The sequence below is a fragment of the Chiloscyllium plagiosum genome, unplaced genomic scaffold (assembly GCF_037043375.1).
Source record: "Chiloscyllium plagiosum isolate Xiang-an unplaced genomic scaffold, Cpla_swu_hap1 HiC_scaffold_10, whole genome shotgun sequence".
NCBI classification, from domain to species: Eukaryota; Metazoa; Chordata; class Chondrichthyes; order Orectolobiformes; family Hemiscylliidae; genus Chiloscyllium; species Chiloscyllium plagiosum.
In genome coordinates, this window is record NW_028270148.1 from 17,532,495 (window position 1) to 17,546,553 (window position 14,059).

A 14,059-nucleotide genomic window follows, 5' to 3' on the forward strand; every position below is an offset into this window, starting at 1 on the left:
GAGAAGGTGACTAAGGAGGTGGACGAGGGGAAAGCGGTAGATGTGGTGTATATGGATTTTAGTAAGGCATTTGATAAGGTTCCCCATGGTAGGCTACTTCAAAAAATACGGAGGTATGGCATTGAGGGTGAGTTGGAGGTTTGGATTAGGAATTGGCTGGCTGGAAGAAGACAGAGGGTAGTAGTTGATGGTAAAGGTTCATCTTGGAGTGCCGTTACTAGCAAGGATCTGTTTTGGGACCATTGCTGTTTGTCATTTTTATAAATGACCTGGAGGAGGGGCTAGAAGGTCGGGTGAGCAAGTTTGCGGATGATACGAAAGTCGGAGGAGTTGTTGACAGTGAGGAAGGATGTGGCAGGTTACAGCGGGATATAGATAAACTGCAGAACTGGGCAGAAAGGAGGCAAATGGAGTTCAATGTAGCTAAGTGTGAGGTGATTCACTTTGGTAAGAGTAACAAAAAGATGGGGTACTGGGCTAATGGTCGGATACTTGGTAGTGTGGATGAGCAGTGGGATCTTGGTGTCCATGTACACAGATCTTTGAAAGTTGCCACCCAGGTAAATAGTGCGGTGAAGAAGGCATATGGCGTACTGGCTTTTATTGGTAGAGGAATTGAGTTCCGGAGTCCTGAGGTCATGTTGCAGTTGTATAAGACTCTGGTGCGGCTGCACCTGGAGTATTGTGTGCAGTTTTGGTCGCCATACTATAGGAAGGATGTGAAGGCACTGGAACGGATGCAGAGGAGGTTTACCAGGATGTTGCCTGGTATGGTAGGAAGATCGTATGAGGAAAGGCTGAGACACCTGGGGTTGTTTTCATTCGACAAAAGAAGGTTTAGGGGTGACTTGATAGAGGTGTACAAGATGATTAGGGGTTTAGATAGGGTTGACCATGAGAACCTTTTACCACGTATGGAGTCAGCTATTACGAGGGGGCATAGCTTTAAATTAAGGGGTGGTAGGTATAGGATAGATGTTAGGGGTAGGTTCTTTACTCAGCGAGTCGTGAGTTCATGGAATGCCCTGCCAGTAGCAGTGGTGGACTCTCCCTCTTTATGGGCATTTAAGCGGGCATTGGATAGGCGCATATGGAGGATAGTGGGCTAGTGTAGGTTAGGTGGGCTTGGATCGGCGCAACATCGAGGGCCAAAGGGCCTGTACTGCGCTGTATTCTTCTATGTTCTATGACACAATTGCAAGACACAGGATTTATAGCAAAAGTTTACAGTGTGATGTAACTGAAATTATACATTGAAAAATACCTTGATTGTTTGTTAAGTCTCTCATCTGTTAGAATGACCATGTTACCTGGTCATTCTAACAGATGGCACCTGGAAGTACTCAGGGATGCCCTCATAAGAACTGGTATGATGCTCAACTCATCGACCACCAGTTCCAAAGTGCCTTAGCAAGGAACTGTAATGACCTCCTCAGGAGTCAGACACGTGCTGCAACTGATAGGGTGCCCTACGTTGTCCAGTACCTCCCAGGAGCCGAAAAAGTACGCCATGTTCTTCGCGGCCTGCAACACATTATCAATGAGGATGAGCACCTCACCAAGACCTTCCCCATACCTCCACTGCTCGCCTTTACCTATATCCCACAGGTGGTTGTTTAAAGTAGTGTTACTTCTGCAATCATATTTACTCATGCAAGGTAAATGAACTCGCACCAGTGCAAATTGTTTCAGCCAAGAGCTGAATCAACAAGAATGGAAACTATGTGAAGGAAATACATAATTGTTTTTGTATTAGCTGAAATGTGCCTGCAAAGAATGATAGATGTTACAGACAAATAGATAAGGTGCTGTGAGGGGAGGGGGTTAAGCTAGATACGCCTGTACAAACAGTAGTTATAAGTATCTGTTTCCCGCTTCTGCAAAAACAAGAACAAACCACAATCAAGAAGTCATGAGGTCATAACAAGTAAGGGAGGATATACCTAACAATGGCCCACAGCAGGATGTGGTCAAAAGGCCTTGTGAGGCCAGAAATAAGCATTTTGTCACAGACAAGGCCGGACAAGGCAAGAGATGAACAAGAGTAATGGGCTGTGGTCTTAGAGAGGTGGGAGATGTAAACAGAGGAGGAGCAATGGGAGGAGAGAATAGGAACCAAATTACATAAATGTTGTGTACTAGTTGAATTCAGTATGTGTGTGTCCCTGCGTTGTGGACAGTGGACACCACACCCTCTAGCAAGAGTAAAATAAATGACACTACTGATTCAGATCTTGTCTCAGACTGAAATTATTGAAATGAGTGAGCTTTGCTTCTCACACACCAAACCTCAAACAGATCATTGTTCGGAGCAAACTGCTTGGCTTTCAGGACAACTCCATACAACCCTATCACAGTAGGTGCTGCAAGACGTGTGACAATGTGGACATGGATACCACCATTACGTGTGGGGACACCTCCCACCATAAACTTGGCAAGTACTCAGGTGATTCAGCCGACGTTGTCTATCTCATGCGCTGCAGGCAAGGATGCCCTGAGGCACGGTACCTTGGTGAAACCGAGCAGAGGCTACGGCAACGGATGAATCAACAGACAGGTGTGTTTCCTCCAAGTTGGAGAACACTTCAGTAGTCCATGATATTTGACTCGGACTTTAAGTTGACCATCCTCCAAGGCGAACTTCGGAACAGGCATCAGTGAAAAGTGGCCAAGCAGAAGCTGATAGCTAAGTTTGGTACCGGTCGGGAGGGCCTCATCCGGGCTCTTGGGTTCATGATACACTACAGGTGACCACCATTGCATTATACACACACACACACACACACCCTCTCACAGACTTAGACTCCTTTACACTCTCACACACACATGTACATTGTCTCTCACAACCCTCCACCCCACACACACACACATATGTTTGTGGGATGAATTTGTACTTGCAGAGTTACATTGTACTTGGCTCAAAACCTGCATGAATCCATGTAAGATTCTGTTAATTCATTTTTTAGATTAGAATCAGTCTAAACATTATGGCACAGACAGCAGGACACAGGGGAGCTAACACCTTCAACACATTATCTGGGCTGACACCAATTGTTAAAGTTAACCTGAGAGTGTAACTTTCAAAAAAAGTTTTGTGATTTACATATGAAAAAGTGAATCTAACATGGTCATTCTAAGATGAGAGACTTAACAAACAATCAAGGTATTTTTCAATGTATAATTTCAGTGACATCACACTGTCAACTTTTTCTATGAATTCCGTGTCTTACAATTGTGTACACCACAACCACCTGATGAAGGAGCGGCATTCCGAACTGCTTCCAATTAAACCTGTTGGACTATAACCTGGTGTTATGTGATTTTTAACTTTGGAGTCAAGATGTTAACTTTGTTTCTCTGTCCTCAGATGCAGCCAGACCTGTTGAGTTTTATTAGCACTTCCTGTTTTAATCCCCTATCCATTGATTCACCTTCAAATTCAAAATATATATAACTCAGCCTGGAATTCATTTAATGACCTTGACTCCACTGTTCTGTGGGAAAAGAAAAGAAAGTTGCCCTCACCCCTATCTTAAAAGGGAGAACTAATTTCCTAAACAGCGTCCACTAGTTCCTGCTTCCCGCACAAGAGGGCAAGGAAGGCTGGAAGAACACAGCAAGCCAGGCAGCATCAGGAGGTGGAGAAGTCAATGTATTGGGTATTCTTTGGATTCCAGCATCTGCTTTTTTTTGTCTCCGCACAAGAGGAAGTAACCTGGTATTTACCCTTTCTTTCAGATCTTATAAGCTTCAATAACATTGCCTCTTATTTTTCTAAACTCCCAATGAAAATTGGCCCAACCTATTCTAGCTTGCTTCATAAGATAAGCCTGGATAGCCTGCCATCTATCCAATATTCTATTCATACTTGTTTGTTGCCACTATAACATCAGCTCCTACTTTGAACTTTTATGAGGTACCTTGTCAAATATCTTCTGGATCTTAAATGAGGTGACTGATATTGAACAGACTAATATCCAAATGTTGAATTAAACAGTAAAATACTTTCAGAGATTGACTTAATACAAACATCAGTTTCAATTTTCTCCTTTCTGGAAGCCAACCCTCCACTTGGGAACACTATGGCTATTTTCCCTACTCTATTCAACCTGTTGAGAAATGTTATTACACACCACCAGAGCAGGTGTGATTTGAACCCAGGCCTACATATTTGAGACATAGGGACACTACCACTGTACCAAAAAAAAATAGTTTACTCTTCATGGGGGAATAACTTCGTCTAATGAACATCAACTGCTCTAATTCAGCTTTGAAGCTGTAATGCTTGACCCTTAAGGGCCCTGTTATGGTGCAGTGATAGTGTCCCTACCCCTGGACTGGGAGGGTCAGGTTTAACTCCCATCTCCTTCAGAAATGTATAATAACATTTCTGATTAATTAAGTTAATTAGAAAAATAGGTTTATGTTTGACCCTTAAAGGGATCTGCATTTCTAATGCTGACAGGCAATAAGCTCATATTTTAATATTAATTTTCCAAATTTCGCTAGGTTCTGAAAATATTCTATTGGATTGGAAAATAGCAAAGAAAACCTCCCTCTTCAAGAAAGGACAAAAGCAGAAAACTAGAAATTACAGACCATTTGGTTTGGTGGCTGTCATGAGGAAGGTATAAGAATCCATCATTACGAATGTTATATCTGAATACTTGGAAATTAGTGAAGTAATCAGGAAAAGTCCACATGGTTTTGTAAAAGGAAGCCATTTTTACTTAATTTATTTCAAAATCTTTGAAGGTGGAGTAACATGCACTTTGGATGAAGGGGAGCCCATTGATATACTGTACTTGGATTTCCAGAAAGCATTTGACAAGGCGTCATATGCAAGTTTATTCATGAGCATGAGCTCATGATTGTTGTGGTTCTGTTCGCCGAGCTGGGAATTTGTGTTGCAGACGTTTCGTCCCCTGTCTAGGTGACATCCTCAGCGCTTGGGAGCCTCCTGTGATGCGCTTCTGTGATGTTTCCTCTGGCATTTATAGTGATTTGTACCTGCCGCTTCCAGTTGTCAGTTCCAGCTGTCCGCTGCAGTGGCTGGTCTATTGGGTCTAGGTCGATGTGCTTATTGATTGAATCTGTGGATGAGTGCCATGCCTCTAGGAATTCCCTGGCTGTTCTCTGTTTGGCTTGTCCTATAATAGTAGTGTTGTCCCAGTCGAACTCATGTTGCTTGTCATCTGAGTGTGTGGCTACTAAGGATAGCTGGTCATGTTGTTTCGTGGCTAGTTGATGTTCATGGATGAGGACCGTTAGCTGTCTTCCTGTTTGTCCTATGTAGTGTTTTGTGCAGTCCTTGCATGGGATTTTGTACACTACATTGGTTTTGCTCATGCTGGGTATCGGGTCCTTCGTCCTGGTGAGTTGTTGTCTGAGAGTGGCTGTTGGTTTGTGTGCTGTTATGAGTCCCAGTGGTCGCAGTCGTCTGGCTGTCAGTTCAGAAATGTTTTTGATGTATGGTAGTGTGGCTAGTCCTTTGGGTTGTGGCATGTCCTCATTCCGTTGTCTTTCCCTTAGGCATCTGTTGATGAAATTGCGGGGGTATCCGTTTTTAGCGAATACATTGTATAGGTGTTCTTCTTCCTCTTTTTGCAGTTCTGGTGTACTGCAGTGTGTTGTGGCCCTTTTGAACAGTGTCTTGATGCAACTTCTTTTGTGTGTGTTGAGGTAGTTGCTTTCGTAGTTTAAGACTTGGTCTGCGTGTGTGGCTTTCCTGTATACCTTTGTGGTGAAATCTCCGTTCGGTGTTCTCCATACCATCACGTCTAGGAATGGGAGTTGGTTGTCCTTTTCTTCCTCTCTAGTGAATCGGATTCCTGTGAGTGTGCCATTGATGATCCAGTGTATGTTCTCTATTTCTGTGTTTTTAATGATTACAAAAGTATCATCTACATATCTGACCCAGAGTTTGGGTTGAATTTGCAGTAAGACTGTTTGTTCTAACCTTTGCATTACCGCTTCTGCTGTGAGTCCAGAGACGGGTGAGCCCATGGGTGTGCCGTTGATTTGTTCATATATTTGGTTATTGAATGTGAAGTGTGTTGTGAGGCACAGGTCCAGTAGTTCGAGTATGCCGTCTTTGTTGATAGGTTCCCTGTCTTGTTGTTTGTTCTGTATGTCCAGCAGGTTGGCCATTGTTTCTCTGGCTAGGGTTTTGTCGATAGAGGTGAACAATGCTGTTACATCAAATGAGACCATAGTTACTTCCTTGTCTATGTGTATATTTCTGATGATGTCCAAGAATTCCTGTGTTGATTGTATAGGGTGTCTGGATCCGCTGATCAGGTGTTTCAGTTTCTGTTGTAGTTCTTTAGCCAGTTTGTGTGATGGGGTCCCTGGTAGTGATACTATGGATCTGAGTGGGATGTTTGGTTTGTGCTCTTTAGGTCGTCCATAGAATCTGGGGGTGTTGTTGCTTTCAGGTTTCATTCTCTGTAGGTCAAACCTGGTTATCTGTCCGTTTTTTTGTAGGTTCCTCAGCGTGTTGTTTATCCTATTGGTGAGCTGTGGGGTGGGGTCAAACTCCCTCTTTTGGTAGGTGTTGGTCTGCAACACAAATTCCCAGCTTGGCGAACAGAACCACAACAACGAGCACCCGAGCTACAAATCTTCTCACAAACTTTGAGCTCATGATATAGAGATTTACATATTAGTATATATAGAAGATTGGCTGGCTGACAGAAAATTGGGTATGCATAAATAGTTCTTTTTCTGATTGACAAGATGTGACAAGTGGCATCTTGCAGGGGACTGTGCTTGGGCCTCAATGGTTTGCAATTTATATCATGACAGATGAGGGGAGTGAAGCCATGGTAGCAAAATTTGCAATTGACATGAAGACAGATTCCTATTGGTATACTGTGTGAGCAGGTCAAAGTCTGGCAAATGGATTTTTATGTGGAGAAGCATGAAGTGTTCATTTTGGCAGGAAGAATAAAAGTTCAGAGTATTATTTAAAAGGGAGTGATTGCAGAGTTCTAAGGTGCACATAAATCTATATGCTCTTCTACATGAGTGACAAAATGTTATTATACATGCACAACAAGTAATTAAGATTGAATGGAATTATGTCTTCTATTAGGAAGGGAATTGAATATTAAAGTAAGGGTGCTATGTTTTAGTTAGACAGGGCAATCACATCTTTAAACTTGAGTGCAGTTTTGATCTTATTTATTAGATTAGATTACTTACAGTGTGGAAACAGGCCCTACGGCCCAACAAGTCCACACCGACCCTCCAAAGAGCAACTCACCCAGACCCCTTCCCCTACATTTACCCCTTCACCTAGCACTACGGGCAATTTAGCTTGGCCAGTTCACTTAACCTGCACATTTTTGGGCTGTGGGAGGACACCGGAGCACCCGGAGGAAACCCATGCAAATTTAAGGAAGGATGTAAAAGTGCTGGAAGTTGTTCAGATGGGGTGGATTATATTGATACTTAGAATAAATGGATTGTTTTATGAGGAGAGGAGGGACAGGTTGGATTTGTTTTCACTGGAGTTTAGAAAGTGAAGTGACTTGATGAAGTGTATAAGATACTGAATGGTCTTGACAAGGTGGACTTGGAAAGGATGTTTTAAAATTAAGAGTGGTCCATTTTGGATTGAGATGAGGAGAACTGTTATCTCCAAGGTTGTGTAACTTTGTAACTCTTTGTCTCAGAAGACAGTGGAGGTGGGTCAATTAATATCTTGCTTTGGATTTCCAGCATCCATAGTTCTTTGGTTTATTGTTAGTTCAGACTCCCCAATTTACTTTCAATAGCTCCATCGTATCACTTACGTCTAACTGATAGGATAAGTGAGGTTTCTGTTTAATGTATCATATGAAGTCATAGAGATGTACAGCACGGAGACAGACCTTGGTCCAACCCTGTCCATGCCGACCAGATATCCCAACCCAATCTAGTCCCACCTGCCAGCACCTGGCCCATATCCCTCCAAACCCTTTCTAATCATATACCCATCCAAATACCTCTTAAATGTTGCAATTTTACCAGCCTCCACCACTTCCTCTGGCAGCTCATTCCATACACGTACCACCCTCTGTGTGAAAACGTTGCCCCAGAGGTCTCTTTTATATCTTTCCCCTCTCACCCTAAACCTATGCCCTCTAGTTCTGGACTCCCCGACCCCAGGGAAAAGACTTTGCCTATTTAGCCTATCCATGCCCCTCATAATTTTGTAAACCTCTATAAGGTCACCCCTCAGCCACCACGCTCTGGGGAAAACAGCCCCACCCTGTTCAGCCTCTCCCTATAGCTCAAATCCTCCAATCCTTGTAAATCTTTTCTGAACCCTTTCAAGTTTCTCAACATCTTTCCGATAGGAAGGAGACCAGAATTGCACACAATATTCCATTGGCCTAACCAATGTCCTGTACAGCTGCAACATGACCTCCCAACTCCTGCACTCAATACTCTGATCAAGAAAGGAAAGCAAACCAAATGCCTTCTTCACTATCCTATCTACCTGCGATTCCACTTTCAAGGAGCTATGAACCTACACTCCAAGGTCTCTTTGTTCAGCAACACTCCCTATGATATGTCCTAAAGTGCACCACTCCCTTACTATTGCACTGAAGTGATTGTGTTCATGTCTGTACATGATACTTGAACACATAACCTTCTGATTCAGAGGTGAATGCTACCACTTAATCATAGCTGACACTATCATAGTAATTTCATCTGTTCTGCTTTTTAGATAAGCCAAAATAAATATTCATAGAATCCCTATGCACAGAGGGCATTTGTCCCATCAAGTTTGCACCATCCTTACAAAGAGCATCCCAACCCACCAACTTATTGCCATGTTTACACAGGTAACTCACCTAGCCTGGAAACTATAGGCAATTTAGCATGGCCAATCAACAATAGGTAGAAAATACTGAATGTGTACTTGCTGACAGTCATCACGAATTGTTATGACCCTGCAGGAGGCCATTCAGCCCATTGTGCTGGCTCTTAAAACAAGCATCATTACCTAATGCTAACCTTCTGTTTTTGCCCCATACCTTTCACTCTATTTCCATCTAAATTGAATGCCCTCTTTAATGCTTTAACTGAACGTGCCTCCACTACAATTCCAGGCAGTACATTGCAAATCTTCAGTGCTTGCTGTGTGAAAAATTCTCGTATTGCTCTTGCTTCTTTTGCAAATCACTTTAAGTCTATGCCCCCTTGTTCTTGTTCCTTTTATAGTAATTGTACCAATTCTTAAAATAATTTTGAAAAGGCTAGGGAATATTAATGGAATAGATCATGAAGAGAATGGTTAAAGTGCACTTGTCGTGAACATATGTAATTGCCATGAAAGTTTTAACTTTACATCTGTGATCATAGAAACAGGATCAGGATTCCATAATCCACGTGGCTGCTTTCAAACCTAATACCTTTCAGTAAGCCATTCTGTTTTAAATGGCAGTGTGATTGTTCAGAATAACTGAAGCCAATTCATTGTCAGCTCAGATTTCCACATATTATGTCACTGCATGGAAAGAGTTGGCTAACCACCGTATTGCTTTAAATACAAACAATGGTATAATAACAAAAACAGAAATTGCTGGAAAAGATCAGCAAATCTGGTGGCATTTGTGAACAGAAATCAGAGTTAACATATTGGATCCAGTGACCCTTCCTCAGAACTGATAACAACCATTTTCAAACTTCAATTTTGAAGTTCATAATTTATAAGCATCCTCTTTACAATTATTTTAAACAATCTAAAGTTAATTATAACATCTTTACTGATATTTTCAAGAGTATTTGAAAACCATTTAATTTTCATAATGTGTTGGGTTTTCCTATACCAAACCATGCTGCTCCACAAATCACCAGGTCAGACGAGTGAGGGACAGTTACCTCTTAAGAGTTATGTCTTCTAATTTTAATAAAGGTGCATAAACAGTTATGTAATTAATTGTTCATACATGAATTGTTCCAATGTAAAATGGAATGAACAGCTGGAATCAAAAATCATGAAAATGCACATACTTTAAATGTATGAGTGAAATAGAAGGTTGTAAATTAGAACTCTGTTAATAGAAATAAACTTATTGTTTATTCTTCAGTTTCTTAATTAACTGCTCAACTTGCAGCAGACTAAATATTAAACCTCTTAATTTTTTGTCATATTTACATCCTTAATATAGTGTAAGTAACTTTATTTTGCAGTTTTGGTTGTAACTAAGAAAATGTATTTCTTAACAGAGTCAGTAGTGACCACAAGGACTTTGGAGAAAACACCCAGAATAGGAATACCCTGTGTGGAAAACGTTGCTTTTATGTATAGATTATTTAAGTCCATCCACATTATAAAGAAGCACGTGACAATTATGAATGAGAGAGAGAGAGTTAGAAATTGTCCAAATGCAGCAAGATCTAGACAATGTTTGGGTTGACAAGTAGTAAGTAACATTTGTGCCATACAAGTCCAGGCAGTGACCATCTCCAACAAGAGAGCACCTAACCATCACCCCTTGACAGTCAATGGCATTACCAACAGTGAATCCAGCACCATCAACATTCTGGGGAATAACCATTGGCCAGAAACTGAACTGGATGAACCATATAAATACAGTGGCTACAAAAGGAGGTCAGAAACTAGGAATCTTGAGGCAAGTGACTCAATCCTGCCTTTCCAATGGCTGTCCACCATCTACAAGGCAAGAGTCAGGAGAAGGATGCAATATTCCTCACTGGCCTGGACGAGTATAACTCCCAACACTCAAGAAGCTTAACACCTTCCACAACAAAGCAGTCTACTTGATTGCCACCACATCCACTATCTCCTTTAAACTGCATCTTCCAAACAGACAACCACTATCACCAAGAAGGATAAGGACAGCAGATACATGGGACCACCACTCCCTGCAGGATCTCCGCCAAGCCACTCAGGGTAATCCACGATGGACGATGAGAAAACTTTCTGGCTGTTGACAGGCTGCTCCTTTTTTGAGGTATTTTAGGTGTGGGAGGGGATTTCCTCAAATTCCAGGAGCAGTTACTGTTTTACATGCTGTTGCATTGTTTTGGAAGTTTGGGGGAAAAAATTCAAAACAACGGCACTTTTAAAAGGGAGAGGAACCAACAAAGGCAGTATATGGTCTGTGCAGGAGACAGAGAGAGGAAGAAGCCCACACTGTGAACTGACACAGCAGTGAAGCTGCACAGTTACTGCCTTTGCTGTTGGATTTATGTATTGCTGGACATTGGAGTGTGTCTGAGAAAATTAACAAACAGTGAAATTCACAATTGACCTTGGAGGAACCTGTTTGGGAGAAGTCATAGCACAGAGTCAAATAAGTGAATAGTTTTAAGTTTGGCCTTGGGGCTTTTCTGTAAATCTGCAGTAATGAGAAGGGTGAGTTCTTTCTTGATTATATGTTTTATTGAGATATGTCTCTTTATTAAACTTAAAAATATACGCCATAAGTTTTAAGTTAGCCTGGAGCAGTGTTTTGTACAGGAATAAGACGGTGCTATTTTCTGGGTCTGAAGACTAGAAGAAGCAAAAATGGCCTTGAGTAGAGTGATAGGCTCTTCTTGTCAGATGTGGGAGTTTAGGGAGAGTTACTGAGGATTATATCTGCAATAAATGCCATTGGTTGCGAATCCTATCAGATCAAATGGATCGGTTGGAGATAGTGATGAAAGAGATCAATCTGAGACTGGTACAGGTAAGAAAAGAAGCAAGTGAAACAGTCAGGACAGGCAGGGACAAAGCACAGAACAAGGTAGGACTGATAAATTAAACTGCATTTATTTCAATGCAAGAGGCCTAACAGGGAAGGCAGATGAACTCAGGGCATGGTTAGGAATAGGGACTGGTATATTATAGCAATTACAGAAACATGGCTTAGGAATGGACAGGACTGGAAGCTTAATGTTCCAGGATACAAATGCTACAGGAAGGACAGAAAGGGAGGCAAGAGAGGTGTGGGAATGGCGTTTTTGATGAGGAATGGCATTACAACTTTACTGTGGGAGGATATTCATGGAAATACATCCGGTGAAGTTATTTGGTGGAACTGAGAAATAAGAAATGGATGATCACCTTATTGGGATTGGATTATAGACCCCCTAATAATCAGAGCAAAATTGAGAAGCAAATTTGTAAGGAGACCTCACTTATCTGCAAGAATAATAGGGTGGTTATGGTAGGGGATTTTAACTTTCCAAACATAGACTGGGTCTGCCATGGTGGTAAGGGTTTAGATGGAGAGAAATTTGTTCAGCACGTACAAGAAAATTTTCTGATTCAGTATGTGAATGTACCTACTAGAGAAGGTGCAAAACTTTACCTACTCTTGGGAAATAAGGCAGGGCAGGTGACTGAGGTGTCAATAGGAGAGCACTTTGGTGCCAGTGACCGTAATTCTATTAGTTTTAAAATACTGGTGGAATAGGATAGACCAGATCTAAAAGTTGAAGTTCTAACTTGGAAAAAGGCCAATTGTGATGGTATTCGGCAAGAACTTTCAAAATCTGATTGGGGGCAGATATTCGCAAGTAAAGGGATGGCTGGAAAATGGGAAGCTTTCAGAAATGAGATAACAAGTCCAGAGACAGTATATTCCTGCTGGGGGGAAAGGAAAGGCTGGTAGTTCTAGAGAATGTTGGATGACTAAAGAGATTGAGAATTCGGTTAAAAAAAAGAAGGAAGCATATTTCATGTATAGACAGGATAGATTGAGTGAATCTTTAGAGTATAAAGACAGTAGGAGTATACTTAAGAGGGATATCAGGAGGGTAGAAAAAGGAGACATGAGAGAGCTTTGACAAATAGAGTTAAGGAGAATCCAAAGGGTTTTTTACAAATACATTAAGGACAAAAGGGTAACTGGGAGAAAATACGTCCCCTCAAAGATCAGCAAGACAGCCTTTCTGTGCAGCCGCAGGAGATGAGGGAGATACTAAATGAGTACTTTGCATCAGTATTTACTGTGGAAAAGGACATGGAAAATATAGAATGTATGGAAATAGATGGTGACATCTTAACAAATGTCCATATTACAGAGGAGGAAGTGCTGGATGTCTTGAAATGCATAAAAATGGATAAATCTCCAGGACCCGATCAGGTGTACCGTAGAACTCTGTGGGAAGCTAGGGAAGTGATTGCTGGGCCTCTTGCTGAGATATTTATATCATCGATAGTCACAGGTGAGGTTCCAGAAGACTGGAGGTTGGCTAACGTGATGCCACTACTTAAGAAAGGCAGTAAGGACAAACTAGGGAACTATAGACCAATGAGCCTGACATCGGTGGTGGGCAAGTTGTTGGAGGGAATACTGAGGGCCATGATGTACATGTATTTGGAAAGGCAAGGACTGATTAGGGATCGTCAACATGGCTTTGTGCGTGGGAAATCATGTCTCACAAACTTGAGTTTTTTGAAGAAGTAACAAAGAGGATTGATGAAAACAGAGCGGTAGCTGTGATTTATATGGACTTCAGTAAGGAATTTGACAAGGTTTCCCATGGGAGACTGGTTAGCAAGGTTAGATCTCATGGAGTACAGGGAGAACTAGCCATTTGGATACAGAACTGACACGAAGGTAGAGGACAGAGGGTGGTGGTAGAGGGTTGTTTTTCAGACTGGAGGCCTATGACCAGTGGAGTGCCAAAGGATCGGTGCTGGGTCCACTACTTTTTGTCACTTATATAAATGATTTGGATGTATAGCATAAGAGGTATAGTTAGTAAGTTTGCAGATGATACCAAAATTGGAGGTGTCGTGGACAGTGAAGTAGGTTACCTCAGATTACAACAGGAACTTGATCAGGTGAGCCAATGGGCTGAGGAGTGGCAGATTGAGTTTAATTTAGATAAATGCAAGGTGCTCCATTGAAGGAAAGGAAATCTGAGCAGAACGTATACACTTAATGATAAGGTCCTAAGGAGTGTTGCCGAACAAAAAGACCTTGAAGTGCAGGTTCATAACTCATTGAAAGTAGAGTCGCTGGTGGATAGGATAGTGAAGAAGGCGTTTGGTATGCTTTCCTTTATTAGTCAGAGCATTCAGTATAGGAGTTGAGACATCATG